Source organism: Ochlerotatus camptorhynchus, unplaced genomic scaffold (genome assembly GCF_037179485.1).
Source record: "Ochlerotatus camptorhynchus isolate MF236.1 unplaced genomic scaffold, CSIRO-AGI_Acam_v1.1 ptg000313l, whole genome shotgun sequence".
NCBI lineage: Eukaryota > Metazoa > Arthropoda > Insecta > Diptera > Culicidae > Ochlerotatus > Ochlerotatus camptorhynchus.
In genome coordinates this window covers 2,096,031-2,111,319 of record NW_027040801.1, presented here as the reverse complement: position 1 = coordinate 2,111,319, position 15,289 = coordinate 2,096,031, and the positions used below count along the sequence as shown (strand labels likewise).

At 42.4% G+C, this 15,289-nt stretch overlaps 1 protein-coding gene across 4 annotated transcripts in view; it reads left to right on the top strand.

Moving 5' to 3' along the window:
- The window catches only part of mgl (megalin), a 208,828-nt gene that overhangs the window by 52,887 nt on the left and 140,652 nt on the right, over positions 1–15,289 (top strand). The window contains exon 1 of one of the 4 annotated variants that reach the window (XM_065229284.1): positions 8,670–9,000. The exons of 2 other annotated variants lie outside the window; for them this stretch is intronic. The gene's annotated coding sequence lies outside the window, so the exon portion shown is untranslated. Of the gene's footprint in view, positions 1–8,669; positions 9,001–15,289 lie in introns of those variants that run through there. One more of the 4 variants, XM_065229287.1, reaches the window with a different exon arrangement.

The following is a 15,289-nucleotide window of genomic DNA, read 5'->3' as shown; positions in this document are numbered from 1 at the left end:
TTCTGTTATGTTGTATATTGTAGCCTTCATAAATCCTACAAATTTTACTAACTATACCTCAAGCGCTGATCATTGTTCGGATTTACCAAAGCCAAACCCATTCGGAAACGCCGTCAAGGGAAAGCACCACAACCTGTTTCCAATCGTCATTCAGTCCAAAGCCGTTGATCCAGCAACAAAAATGACACAAAAACATGCACCAACGATAGCGATAAAAAAAAACAGTAAATAGCACAGTTGTTTAGTTCCACGCTGCACTTACCACTTGTCAACTGCTACTACTGGTCTGGTGTAGAGAGCAGGCGGGTCCGACACTTCCAGGCAGGTTACCAACTCTGCTCACCCTCCTTAATGCCCTGTTTACACTTGTGCTGGTGAGTTTGTCATTCACAAAAAAAAGGTTATCAGCATGATGTAAACAGTTTTTCGCAGCTGATTTATGTTGCAGCAAACTTGGCCGGTTTACATCGATTGCGTTGTTTAATTTCGAAAAACATGCCGGTTTTCATACATCATTTAAAAGAGCTTCGTTTTCTGAGCACAACGATATTTTCCGCGATTCCATAGACATTTGTATCGATTTTTAAATCAAGATTTGAATTATTAAGTTTTCACACTAAAGCTATTAGTTCACAGTTCGCTCCCATACAAAGTCCCACCGAGGGGCGCTAAGATGGTGATTTGGGTTTATGTAATCGCATTTATTTAAAATAGTTCCAGTGCACCAAAACGGATGAAATTCTGGATTTTGGTTCTATTTTTAATGCATATTACGAATATGTTGTTATCTCAATACCCCTAAGCAACCCAATTGGGTGGGTATTAAGGTGGGTTGTTTACCCCTTGAGATAAATGCATATCCATAATCTGCATTAAAAATGGAACCGAAACCCAAAATGCCATCAAATTTGGTACACTGGAACTATTTTAAATAAATACGATTACATTAGCAAAAATCACCATCTCGGCACCCCTCGGTGGGACTTTGTATGGGAGCGAGCTGTCAATTTGTAAGTTTAGTGTCAAACAGTGAAGTTATTATTTTGCTTTAAATCTTAATTTTTAAGATCGAGCTGAAAGTCTATGGGATCGAAAAAATATCGTTTTGCTCAGAAAACGAAGTTCTTTGAAATATTATTCAAAATTAAACAAGCCAATTATGGTCAATCAGCATTGTGAGCCAGCACTAGTGTGAGCCAGCAACTAGCATTAACCCAAGCAATGCAGCCACCGATGATGATGATGATGATGTTGGTGATCATATCGGCAGCTGGTTTCCGGTCTCCGCGAACGAGCTGTGCGTGTTTTCTCCCATTTATATCTGCGCTGCCTGTAAACTTGTTTTTCATCCAGTTTTAGCACGGAAACAGGTCGCCCTGGTTTTGATTCATAGTGGATGCCGACGGACACCGATCGGTTCACAGTTCATGCTGGCGATCCGGATGTGTGTGATTTTTTTCCGATCGATTAAACTCGCGGAACGCTATTTTGCACAATGTTGCGCAAAAAGCGACCCCCTCGGTCGCGCCCGTGCGGCGATGATTCGCGATCTTTCTCACTGCGTGTCGCAATGTTGTGCAAACGTGGACATGTTTTCTCCGTCGTCGTCGTCGTCGTTGACGCTTCTTCAGGTGGGTGAAATGTTGATTGGCGCGGTTCTCTTGTGTCCCCGGACCATGAGCGTTGGTGAGTGATGCGACGACGACGACGACGGCGGCGATATCGAATATGATGTACAGTAATCCCTCCAATTATGCGATGGCTGTGCTTCAACCAATTGCGCTGATTTTTTTGCATGTGATTAGTGTGAACCATGAACTAGTTATCTACAGAAAATCAGCTCAATTAGTAAGAGGTCAGCCGAGAAGTAGCATAAATGGATTGATTACTGTAGTGTGGATGATATGGAAATATGGCAGCAGCCTGATGCAGTCATCCTTCACCTCGTCGTTTCGAGATTGAGTGCTGAAGGAACTCAGTTGGACGAGGCTGCTGAGAGGGAATGAATTGTCGCGCAAGAAAGAGAGAGAGAGAGAGTGAGTGCGGTATTCAGTGTTCTTCAGTTAGATAATTGATCATTTGCATTATTTAGTGGGCGAGCCGAGTTTTATTCAAACTTGGCGACCGGGTGATGATATGACCCGAAAGGTTAAATTCGTTACTCAAAAGAGCTGATGGCTCGGTAGGCTGATGACGGATCGTTTGATCGATTGGTTTCAAACAGTTGGGTATTTAATTGCCTACCTAGAAATCATCTTTGAACTTAAAATGCAAACACAATAAAAAGTGTTCGGGGTATCATTCAAATTATTCTTGGAATAGCTGTATCATTCGGGTCATTGTTTGTATGTGGTAACTCTAGATGAACATTTCAAAAGGTCCTATATGTTTTGATCGATTATCTTCGTCGACTCCCTCTTTTGATAACCACGGCTGTGCAAACAGATTTTGTGCTACCTTTGTCACACAGGGGAATTTACGTATTCTCGGCAACCTAAGCAGCGACCTTCTTTCTATAGCCTTTTTCTCTAAGGAACGCACACATATGCAGTATTGGTTTGTTTACAATCTTTTGCTGCCAGCTGCTCTACCAAGTTCAGTCGAAAGAATTGTCAAAAACTGTTTTGAAACGCTTTTACAAAGTTCCAATCTTCGCTACTGAGAGCGAGTATTGTCGGCAACCAGTTTTTCTTCGGCAACCGTTCCATTTGAACTGCATGTAAATCTGCTGTTCTATTATCGGCAACTCAAAATCAGCTACAATTTGTAGTGCGTGTGTTGCATTTCAAGAAAACCTTGCTAGATTGCTTTTTCTCAGTGGTAAAAATATAGTCAAATTGAAGCTGAAAGCATAAAGAATCGTTTGCATGCATTCAGTGAAGTGTTTTCATAAGAAAATCCAGTGAAAATAGTGTTTCAATTTGTGTTGCCGAAAATGGTCTGTTATGCCGAAGCCGTCATTTCCCCTAGTTTGATAAAGGCTGTTCTTATCTATAGCGTCCAAATCATCGATCACAACAAGGAATTATGTTGAAGCTGAGTTATCAATGAATCAAAAATTCAATGAAGAGAACCGATCAAAGCAGATGGGACCTTTTGAAATGTTCATTTACCATATCCAAAATTTGAAAAGATGGACATTTTACGTTTGTTTTAGATAAAAAGGAGGACAATGCCCATATTTTTAATCATCAAAAGAGGACAATGAGATTCAATCAAACGTTTGGAAAATATACGAGCTATCACAAAATTTATGTTTTTCTAAAGGTTCACTTGATTGATTGTTCAATTACGCTGGCCCACAATAATTTTTCAAGGACCAAGCCCTAGATTTGTTATTTTGGGTAAGAAAACCATTCTCTTATAGTTTCAGCACACTCCTACACTTTTCGGTCATAAAAAGGTTTCCTTATTCTCAGATTAAGATTCAGATTTTCTAAACTTGTAGTTCAAACAGTGCTAATAGTAGCTGATCTTAAAGGGGGGCATGCACTTCACTGACGATTGATGAAATTATCTGATTCTGAGGTTCAAATAATTTTGCTAGAGTTCACATAACTCTCTTCAAGTAAGCACATTGCTCTCCAATCCTTGTGTTCTTAATCCCTACCCTGCCATCAATTTGTTACAATTTGTTACCCCTAACCTCGAGATAGCCGCGAGTAATCGGCCCCCGCTTTACTTACGTTAGTTTTAAGAAATCTTGTAATCCAAACAAAGAATATCGGCTCCGCAAAGCTACGGCAAATGAGCCTGGAGCATTATAAAAAAAAACTCTCTTCAAGTACGTGGAACTTACTAGGATGACATTTAAACTCGCAAAAAGTCGCATAAATTTCGAAGTATTTTCCTGAAGTTTGCAGTACTTTTCCTAAAGTTTGAAGAACTTCTCTGGAGTTCGAAGCGTGTCTTGAAAGTAAGCAGAATTTTCCTGAATTTCACAGAGCTTCCCTGAAGTTCAATGAACTTCTCTGCAGGTTGAAATTCTTTGTTTCGCTAGAATTTGCAAGAATTTCCTGGTGTTCGCAGAACTTTATTGAAGTTCACAACATGTTCCTTAACTTCGAAGAATTTAATTGAAGTTCGTAGACCTTTCCTGGAGTTCGTTTAACTTCCATGTGTTTGCAGAAGTTTTCTCAAGTGCGCAGAATTTCCGTGAAGTTTGCAAACATATTCTGTAGTTCACATAACGCCCCTAAAGTATGCAGAACTTTGCTTAAGTTCAGCCTGTTCTCCTGCATCTTGTAGGTTCGTCGGTGGTAGTTCAGCTTCATAGTGACAATCAAACGATTTTTGAACAGAAATTTGTAATGGTTTCGATATCGTCCCTCATGATTTTTTTGAAGCTTTTGCCACCGTCGTTTGCTTCTTGCTCGACCATGACACGGTTGCTCCGAAGACCTTGAACAAGAAGCAGCTAATGAATTTTTGGTCCTGCGTCCCTTGCAGGTAGCGTTAGATCCGCTTCAACGCCTGCCAGTGCTGATCGGCTGGATTCTGCTGAAAACGTCCCATGTAGCTTACCGGTTAGCAAATGTCCGGGCGCACACACAACATGGTGTACATCATGCTTTCCAACAGCTCTATTTACGGTTCGTTCGTCGCTGGTCCGTCCCGCTTCAGTTGGAGCCCTTTTTCCATCGGAGATTTACACGGGTTTCAGATGACCATTCCGAATCGCTGCAGGATCCTCATTGCTGAAGCGTTTCTTCCTCTCGGTTGTACATCAGCTTCATGCCCAAGAAGTAGTTCACCTCGCCGCAGTCAGTCATCTTGAATACGACAGAGAGTTACTTCTTCCTTCCAGCGATAAATAGGTCGTCGACTTAAATGATGATGATCAGCTCATCCCCTGGTGTGCATCTCGTATACAAGCAGTAGTCGTGGCATGACCTGGTGAATCCCATCTTGAGCAACTGTCCATTCAGCCGCTTATTCCAGCAGCGGGGGAGACTGCTTTAATCCGTACAGGGACTTCTGTAGCTTGCACACTATGCCTCGATCAGCTTCTACTCGGTCCGATACCACCACATAGATGTCTTGCTTCAGGTCACCATAAAAGAACGCCGTCTTGACGTCCATCTGGTGGAACAGGAATCGACGCCGACAACTAGAACAGTACGGATGGTGGTCAATTTCGCGACGGGAGCGTAGGTTTCTTCATAATAGATGCCCTGACGCTGCAGGTACCCTTTCACCACCAAACGAGCCTTGTAGCGAACTTCCTTGCCGTTTCCGTTCTGCTTCACACGAAACACCCATTACAAAGCAAAACCATGCTGGAGGTGGCTGAGTTCGATTCCCGGTCCGGTCTAGGAATTTTTCGGGTTGGAAAATTTCTCGACTTCCCTGGGCATAGAAGTATGATTGGACTTGCCACCCAATTATACCAATGCAAAAATGGTACAGGCATCGAAAGCTCTCAATTAATAACTGTGTAAGTGCATCTAGAACACTAAGTTGAGAGCACGCAATATGCTAATATGCGATATGCAATAAGCTTGAAATGCGAAGAAGAAGAAGAAGAAGGTTTGACACCCTGGGGACAACGTTATAGCTTCCATACTCGGTTCGTCTCCATCGAATCCAGTTCCTCTCGAATGGCCAATGGGTACGGTCGTCTCGGTCCTCGATATCGTTGTGGCAGTTTGAAACATCTGTAATGCATGGACCGGCAGCTCCGTAACCAGTAAAGAAATTGACAAACTGTGCCTCAGCAACGGTTGACCCTCATCCTTGAAATCGTGCTGTTATGGTTGTGAAAGGAGCACCCCGGTTTTGGTGGTGTCTACAGTCTCGTCAGTCGCGTCGTGATCGTGATCAGCATCCGGTTCGATTTCCTCGGTGTGGTTGGGTGTTCCATCCTCAGTGCCGTGATCACCTTGGGAGGGAAATACACGACCAGTGAGGAATCCTTCTTCTCGGGACACTTCAGCAGGATTCGTCGCACTTCACGTCACGAGCAATAATAATTTTCCTGCCGTGCCGGTCCCACAGTCGGTAGCCATTTGGAGCAAAGCCAACCATCACAGTCTCCCGGCTTCTCGCGTCAAGCTTTTTGCGCTGCTGATCGGGTATCCGAGCGTAGGTGGAGTTTCTTCAAGCCGAACTTCACCGTCGCCATGGCCTCATATTCCAGGAACATGCTGAAGACCTCGGACTTCGTCCGCATCATGTACAGAACCGAAAAGTAGGTATGGTCATCTATGGAGCTCGTGAAGTATCGGGATCCGTCCCAAGCAGCGGGGTCGATAGGACCACACATGTCCGAGTGGATCCTTTCCAAAAGCCTGGTCGCTCGATCACGAGTTCTGCTAAAAGGGTCGCGGCATTGCTTCCCATGCCATGGCCTTCATTCCTTGCTCGCTCAAGTGTCCGAGCCACCGGTGCCAGAGCTCATCTGTCTCTGACTTGCACAAGTTTGCGGTTAGACCTTTTAGGTTAATCTCCAGCTCATAGAGGCCACATCTCAGCTATGCGGTGGCATTTCCCCGATCTTGCGATCTTACCGACGAAGCTCACCTGCACGTCGGCCGTGACGAGCTTCTTCGCGGAAATCAAATTGTCGCGCAACTCTGGGATGAACAGCACTTCTTTCATGTGCAATGGGAACTTGTTTTTTGCTGTTGCCTTGGATTTCACCGACCGTCTTCGCAAGAATGGATTGACCTTCCTTTGCCACGTTGATCACGATGGGCTGCTTCAGTTTTCGGACTTTCGAAAAACGCTTCGCTATCATTGATAAGGTGCTTACTGGATCCCGAGTCGAGCTTGAACACGAGCTTGTCACTCTTCTTCTTGGCGTTGCCCCGGCTCACCACAAAACTTACCACTTTCTGCTGACTGTCCACCTCGTTGGCCGACGAGTTAGCTTCACCACCGACCTTCGGTCGATTGTCCTTCTTGAGGTGACCACGCTTACCCGGAAACTTGAAGGGTTTCTTCGTTTTGTCACCGGAAAAAGCGACCCCTTCGACCTCGCCAACTTCTCCATTTAACTCTTGACGCTTCATGCCTTGAGCCAACAACCGCTGCTTAACGACTTCGATTTTCATATCTTGCTCCGGAATGTTTTCCAGAGCGGCAACCAGTGGGTCGTAGGAGTCTGGAACAGCAGCACCAGCAGGTCAGTTTCCTCTATCTTCGTCTTCATCTGTCGGACAAAATCGTCAAACGCCAGTAGATGCGAGAGGGGCGACACATCTAAATCTCAATTCTAGATGCTCAAAAAATCTCACACTAGCGAATCAATCTTCGAAAAATCATCTTTCATTTCTCGCATCTACTTGCATCGTGCTTCATCTTTTTGCAGGAAATCTTCAAAATCGACATAAATCTTCCTTCTATCTACTCAGCGTGCGTGCAGCTAGCCATAGTAAAACACAATCTTTTCTGCATCGTAGATAGAGTCGCCCCCCTCGAGTAGATGTGGCTTCATTGGATCACCTTCCTTCAACTTCAATCGGTTGAGTTGCTTCCGGATCAGATGCTGCGATTCTATAGACTTGGTTGTGAATGTAGCTTTGAGGGCTGCCCACATTTCCTTGGCCGTCGACTTCTCCCACATGAGCTCCAAACATTCGTTGGCCAGGAAACTAACGATCAACGCCTTCGCCTTGCGATCTGCCTCTTGAAACTTGACCTTTTCCCTCGCCGCTACTGGTTCGTTCTCCGTCAGATTATTCAGGACGCCGACCGAATCCAAGTGCGTCTTGATCCTGAAGCTCCAGTGTTGGCAATCCGGTCCACCTTTGAACTGCGGAATTCCGCTAGCAGACTGCTGCGATTTAAAACGGTTGTGCCGGGTTGCTCCGTTTTCATTATCTTTAAACAATTATTTTTGACTGCTGATTTCGTGTAGGGGTCATATATGGCCCCGTAGGATTGAATCGGTTAAAGGGAACTTAATCGTGTGTGCATTCCCAAATTAAAATGACAGTCGCTTGAGGATTTGATATGCTCTCAATATACCATGACAGCACTGGCCTAAAGGCCTTTGGTCCAAAAGCGAAACGATTAGCCAATTTTTCTTCTTTTCTACCCACTCGACGAAAAATTAGAATTCATTTCGCAACGAAACCCTGGTCATAAAGTTTAGCATTATGCCAATTTTTATCGTGGTTTTAGATTTTTTAACTTTAAATCATGGTCGTCAAGACTATCTTAAATTGTTACAAGGTCAGCCGATTTTTTGAACCCTCAAAGATTGAAAAGATTATCCTGATGAAAATATCTAAAAACCAATTTTCAAAGTAACTACCAACCGCATACCGTCCTTACGATCAGCCACCTGTGAAAACATATCCGACTGTACATCGGTATTGGTGTGCTCTGTCTTTTCACCGGTCGTGAATGCAACGACCACCTCCAAGCTCGCACGTATTTTCATTCATGATCACTCCGCTTGCATTCTCTCGTGAGTGGCGATCGCTGTGAGAGCCTCTCACTCCGTTCTCTCCATTCTCAACTGCGTGTGTTGTCAACTCGATCGTCCGTCAGCATATAAGCGAGAGTGACACCTGTGTGCTATGTTGTAAACATAATTTTCCACGCTTATGCTCTGGTGAGTGCGGGGTGAGTGCCGTGACGAGTGACCGCGGGTAGGTGGTTCTGCTGAATGCCGTATAGTGGAAAGGAAAATCACGACCAACCCGCAGTCAGTGAGTTGAGCGCCGTCGAGGAGTGAAGATCGTATATCTCACACAGGTAGTCTGCGTTTGTACGTTTCCGACGGGACCGTGAGATAGAAGGAGAGAGGGAGTGTGTTAAATTGCGCGAATCCGGTTTCGGTGGATGGTAGAAACTTGTTATTTTTTTTTCATCTCTGGTGGATCACCGACGGAGTGGATTCGTTCGATCACGGCGAGTGAAAGGAGGACATCCTTACGGCTGGCGATAATTTTACACGGTGTGAAGAGCAATTCATGACTGGATTAACGCGAAAAAGAGTGTGGCGCTGCGGTCGTTGATATTCGTGAAATTGATCATACAAAACAAAAAGTAAGTGGAAACGATGCAAATGAACCGAATGAAGAAGTATATCGAAGCGGGATTCATACTGTAGTGCTTATACCTGTTTTCCGCTTTGGATATGTTGGCGAGGGAGCGAAGTGTTTCCTTCGTTTCTTGTTTGTTCCTATCCGTCTCAGTGGTCGTTGTCTTCGTCGTCGTCGTCGTCGTCGCCTGTTTGCCACTCCGTTCCGATCAGGTTGATCGAGCGAAGGTAGGAACACAGATCAGTGGGCTCACGAGGAGGGGAAGAAAGCTCAACCGGTGTGATGCTCTCCAATAGGAATAGGACAAGAAGGCGCGACGACGATGAGGGTGGCCACGGTGGAGGCGACTGGCTTATTCTATTAACCTATACAAATATGGACGCAGGGGAGTTGGAGTCGTGATCGGTGGGATTGGTACTACTTCTGGCTGGGGAGTGTGGACCAGCATTCTTCCGAGCCCTTCCACGGTGCGCAAAACTGATGGCTTATGTGCGGCGGCAACAATGATGTTCAGTGTGCTGCCAGGCAGAGAACAATCGAAGGGATTATGCTTCGTGTGTGCGACCGACTGTCGAAATGTCGAAAGCATTGCTCAATCCGACACAGGACAAGGTGCTAATGACGGATGAAATCATAATTGTGAAACCTATCTGAGAGATTAGGGCCGTCTGTGTGGTGTTTGGCAGGCCTGATAGCAAGTGCTAATGAGATTCGAACTCTGCGCTCGTCTGCCGCCAACGTGGTGAAGGTGCTAAAGAGGAGGTGGATGAAATTTCGGTGGTGAAAGCGTTTTGATGACACAATAGAATGATAGAAAATTTGTAACTGAAAGTGATGAATATTTGATGAGATGTATTCGAGTGGGTTCGTGTGACACACTTGACACACAGTGTATTATGTAATACATTATCTAGACGTGCTTTGAGTGTTCGGTATCGGTATGTGTTTTATTGATGATTCTTGAAATTTCGTACTTCAGGTATTAGAACACCAACTACTTATAAAATTATTTCAGTCTCAGACTTGTTTATGAATTTTCGTCTATTTTCATAGTGTACGTAAAACCGATTTTATTTTATCTTGATGGGAAAGAAAATTCCATCACTGAACAGAACATCAACAATCCTAATCTCCCTTAAATCAAATCACAGATTTGTTATTTTTGACCCAATTTTTGCTCAGTAAACTGTAATTTTTAACAATTTTCATTGCATCTGCAAGTAGGCATTTAATAGGTTAAGCTGAATGATTAACATTTTATCTACCATAGTAACCTGGGTCTGACAAAGACGTAGTGGTTTTCGAACCAGTTTTCTTGCTGTTGCAAGAAGGAAATAAATGAAAAGTGTTGAATTTTGAGTGAAACGCTAAAAGTTAATTTTCACAAAACCACTTCAAAATAGTTTTCATGGTCATGTGCCGTTTTACCGGTACACTTTGTGTGTGCATGAACACAATCTTCTCGTAGTTTCACAATTTCTATTACCATCGAAAAATCAAGCTCCAGTAGTTGTTACACTGAAAAAGTTCTACACATTTTTATTGACGAAAACATGTGAAATTCCACATGATTTTCATGCTACCACACATAAGCAGAATCCACTCGGAAGTAAACATGAAATGTATGTGTCAAATGAATAGTATGTGTGGTCACATATGACTTTTATGTGTACACATATTAACGTTGTGTCTGACACATAGATATCATTTGTTGATCACATTGCAAAAATTCATGTGTAGGACACATAAAAACAATCTATGAAATTTTCTTAGTGTGCATTGGCCACGCGAGAGTTCCCCATTGATTTGTTTTGTTTATTAATTTGAACTTCATCGCAGCAGTCTGAAGGTGACTGTGATTTGTCTTTGCCAGACCCAGATAGTAAGCATAGTCCAGAGCCTTAGGTTGTGTTCCATTTGCTGAATTTTCACTTAAATTTGACAGATGGAAAATTTTCAAATAAACCTGCTATTATACCAGACTTATTTCTGACAGACAAAGAATCAATTTTCACAAAAATCTTTTCGAAAATCGGATGATCAACAACAGAGGGATTTTCCAACATTATAATTTATTTTCGAAGTGTCAAATTCAAGTGAAAATTCACCAAATGGAACACAGCCTTAATTGGGTTTATTCAGCCTAGTCGGTTAAGGCACGGCATTACCAAGCCAGAGGTGGCGGTGGGTTCGATTCTCGACTTCCTTGGGCATAGAGTATCATTGCTCGTGTAGAGAGCGGAATAGATTCAGCACTGCTAGTGCTAAAATAAACATTTGATCAGCACTGCGAATGCTGACAAGCCTTTAACAGGCATCCACGAAGGTAGAGTTTGTGAGCTGTATTGAGTTGTATCTTTAGATCATTTTCACAAACGCAAACATAGAAGTTCGACAAACATGATTATAGCGATTTAAGGAAATTATTGATGGAGATCTTTTATGAATGAATTTGTGGTAGCACTTCGCATTTTCTCGGGCATGGTGATCTAATTTATGTACGAAGTTTGAAATGCAACTTAGTGATGATCAAATCCACGCCAAATGGCGAGAAAATAAACTTATTTCAAATGTTGCCTCTCAAAATTCCATAAAATTTCGCATAATTGTTTGCTAGCCAATGGCGCAACCAGGTATGAAAAAATGATATAATAAAAAAAAAAATAGTGACATCCTGGGAATCAATTTCCCCTAATTTCTCCAAATTCAATGGAAGCTATTTCGATTTAAAGAGGAAACAGGAAAAATCTAAATATAACATTCCCATTCCTTCACATTATCTCTGTGAAGAATTATCAATAAATAAAAAGAAATTTTGAATGGATGCTGATGAACACTTTTTGGAGAGGTTGAAAAGAGCTTCCAGAGTAAAGGGTGATACGGTCAAAATTTGGTCAAGGGAAAACGCGTGTAAATCGGTGAAATCGTTTATTTAAAAAATCAAATTAAATTTCTTTTTCAAGTTCAATTAGTATAAAATTCAGGAAAAATGTTCAGTTAGGCTTCCGCTTTTCCAAATCCGAATTGCCGGGCCTTACGCTTGACCCCTGCCATCAGATTTTGTACAGCCACCTTGTCCACCTTCTTCGCCGCAGAAAGCCAGTTTGCCTTGAACTGCTGCTCGCCCTTAGCAGTTTTTTTGGTCTTCTTTAGGTTCCGCTTGACAAAAGCCCAGTATTTCTCAATTGGGCGGAGCTCTGGCGTGTTGGGAGGGTTCTTGTCCTTGGGAACCACCTGCACGTTGTTGGCGGCGTACCACTCCATGGCCTTTTTACCGTAATGGCAAGATGCCAAATCCGGCCAAAACAGTACGGAACAACCGTGTTTCTTCAGGAAAGGCAGCAGACGTTTATTCAAACACTCTTTCACGTAAATTTCTTGGTTGACAGTCCCGGAAGCTATGAAAATGCTGCTTTTCAAGCCACAGGTACAGATGGCTTGCCAAACCAGATATTTCTTTGCGAACTTTGACAGTTTCATGTGCTTGAAAACATCTGCTACCTTTCCCCTTCCTTTTGCCGTATAAAACTCCTGTCCCGAAAGCTGCTTGTAGTCGGCTTTGACGTAGGTTTCGTCGTCCATTACCACGCAGTCAAACTTCGTCAGCATCGTCGTGTACAGCCTCGGGGATCGCGCTTTGGCCGTCGTATTTTGTTTATCATCGCGATTTGGAGTCACTACCTTCTTGTAAGTCGATAGTCCGGCTCGTTTTTTGGCTCGATGCACGGTTGTAGACGATACACCCAGCTTATTTGCGGCATCTCGGAGCGAGAGGTTAGGGTTTCGCTTGAAACTACTGGCTAAACTAAATGCAAAATTGAAAGAAATACGTCAAGTTGATATTGACCAAATTTTGACCGTATCACCCTTTAGTCATAAAAAACTTCCGGATAAATTTAGAAGAAACTTCCAGAGGAAGGATGACAGACACCCGACATCCAAGACGGAATAAATTTCCGGAGTAAGTCGGAAGAAACTTTCAGAAAAGTATAGAGAAACTTCCAGAAGAAGTCTGGCAAACTGTTCCGGGGCAAGTCAGCAGGATCTCTGGGGGAACTTGGAAGGAGTATTCAAGATAAATCGTTGGAATTGGCCAATTTAAGTCAGGAGAAAATCGTAAAAAACATCCTAATAAAATTGGAACAAGCTTACGCGGAAAGATGGAAGAAATTTGAGGTAAGAAGAAGATTAGAATAAATTTCCAAGAGTGGCCGAAAGATTCTTTTAGGCGGATATGGAAAATAAACTATCAGGAAAAGTTGGAAGAATTTTCCGGCGAAGCTTTAAAAAAATCCAAAGGTTGTCTGAAAAATCTTTCAAATGAAATCAGAAAAAAAATCCGGAGGTACTTAGAACAAACTCTTGAAGAAAGTCAGACGAAATCTGGGAAATTCTGGAGAAGTCGGATGACACTTCCTGGAGTAGTTGGATTTAACATCTCGAATAAGTTGACTTCCAGAGAAGTCGGACGAAACTTTTAGGGGGAATTCAATAGGTCTTCAAGAGTAAATGAAAATGTTAATATATATTGGTGCTTGTTATAATAAATTCAAACAAAAAAATTAATTCCAAAATCTCCACGGTTTCAAAGAAAACATTTTCCCTGCATTTTGATACATCTACACACAATTTTCATCGGGGATCTTGAGCATGAAAAACATGTTATAGATATTTTTTATACAATAGGATTGAACGAAAAGTGATTCATAGCAAAAATCACTAAAATCGATTTCCATTCTGTGCATATGCAAAAGTTGACCCACATTTTGTATAAAATGACCAATTTTAGGGCTCTGGGGGAGGGGGAGAGTTGAACGCTAGGTGCAATGAACTAAGTTTGAGCAGTAATTTGGCCATTTTGACGCTCGCCTAATTTTCCAAAATGGTGCATTCGGTATTATTCAATAAATCACAGCACAAAACTGGCTCATTGAAATGAGGTCTGAGACAAAGTAGTAGGAAACTGGATTACTTTTCAAAAAAACACACTGAAATTTTTTTTTTAAACTTATGTTTATTTGAAAGCTGATCAAAAATGAAAACGGAATGAAAAATGTAATATGTAAATGTGGTTGAAAACCCACCGAGACAAGGCGGTGGGTAGAACTCAGTGAGTAACGCGTTCTTCGGGGGAAAGCTGTATATCATTTAACAGTAGAGTACTCGCGCGTTGTACTTTGTACAACAGTGTGAGTTTTCCATTGCCATTTTGCAGCCGAGCTACCAATCGATATGAAACTAACGGGTATTCCTTAAAAAACTTGTTTTTAACTAAACAAGCTAAACTTTTATCACAGTTAACCACCAAAAAATGCGGATAATAGAGAAAATGTGAATGGAAACCACGTAAACGGTGTCCGTCCCAACAAACAATTCAAGTTGATCAACAGCTGAATAAGCTATTTTTTAGCTGAAGAAGCATGTTCTTGCCTGAATAAGCTCTTATTCAACGCCCAATGTTTGTTGGGGTACTACGTGGGATTTGACTTAATTGGTTACAACATGGAAAATCTCGAGATCCTGACCAGATAGAAAGTTACTGTCGTGGACAAAGTTGTTGATGAGATCAAAGCCTATTTCTTGGCGCTCAATATTTCAGAATTTGTGAACACGTGAAATTCTCATATAAAATATCTCAAGATTCTGACCAGATAGAAAGTTACTGTCTTGGGCAAAGTTTGGCAGGAAGTCAAGATCTTTTCGTTTGTGGAGTAGTTCAGAAAATTCTCACTACGTGGCGCTAGTATATACGTGCAATTTTTGCATATACAATAGCTCAAGATCCTGAGCAGATAGAAAGTTACTGTCTTCCGCAAACTTGTTCAGGGGGTCAAGTATTTTTGGCTGAAGGACAGTAGTTCAGAATTTTCTTTCTACGCGGCGCTAGTATACACGTGAAATTCTCATATAAAATATCTCGAGATCCTGTCCAGATAGAAAGTTACTTTCTTAGGCAAAGCTGTTCAGGAGATCATAGCATTATTACTAGTGAACGGTAGTTCAGAATCTTCTCACTAGGTAGTGCTCGTATACATTTTAAGTTCTCGCATGTGATATGCGAGTAAATGTCTTTGGCAAAGTTGTTCAGGAAGTCAAGATCTTTTCGTTCGTGGACAGTTGTTCAGAATTTTCTCACTACTCGGTGCTAGTATCCACATGCAATTCTCGCATATTCAATAGCTCGAGATCCTGAGCAGATAGAAACTTACTGTTTCCGGCAAACTTGTTCAGGGGGTCAAGACTTTTTAGCTGGTGGACAGTAGCCCAGAATTTTCTCACCACGTGGCGCTAGT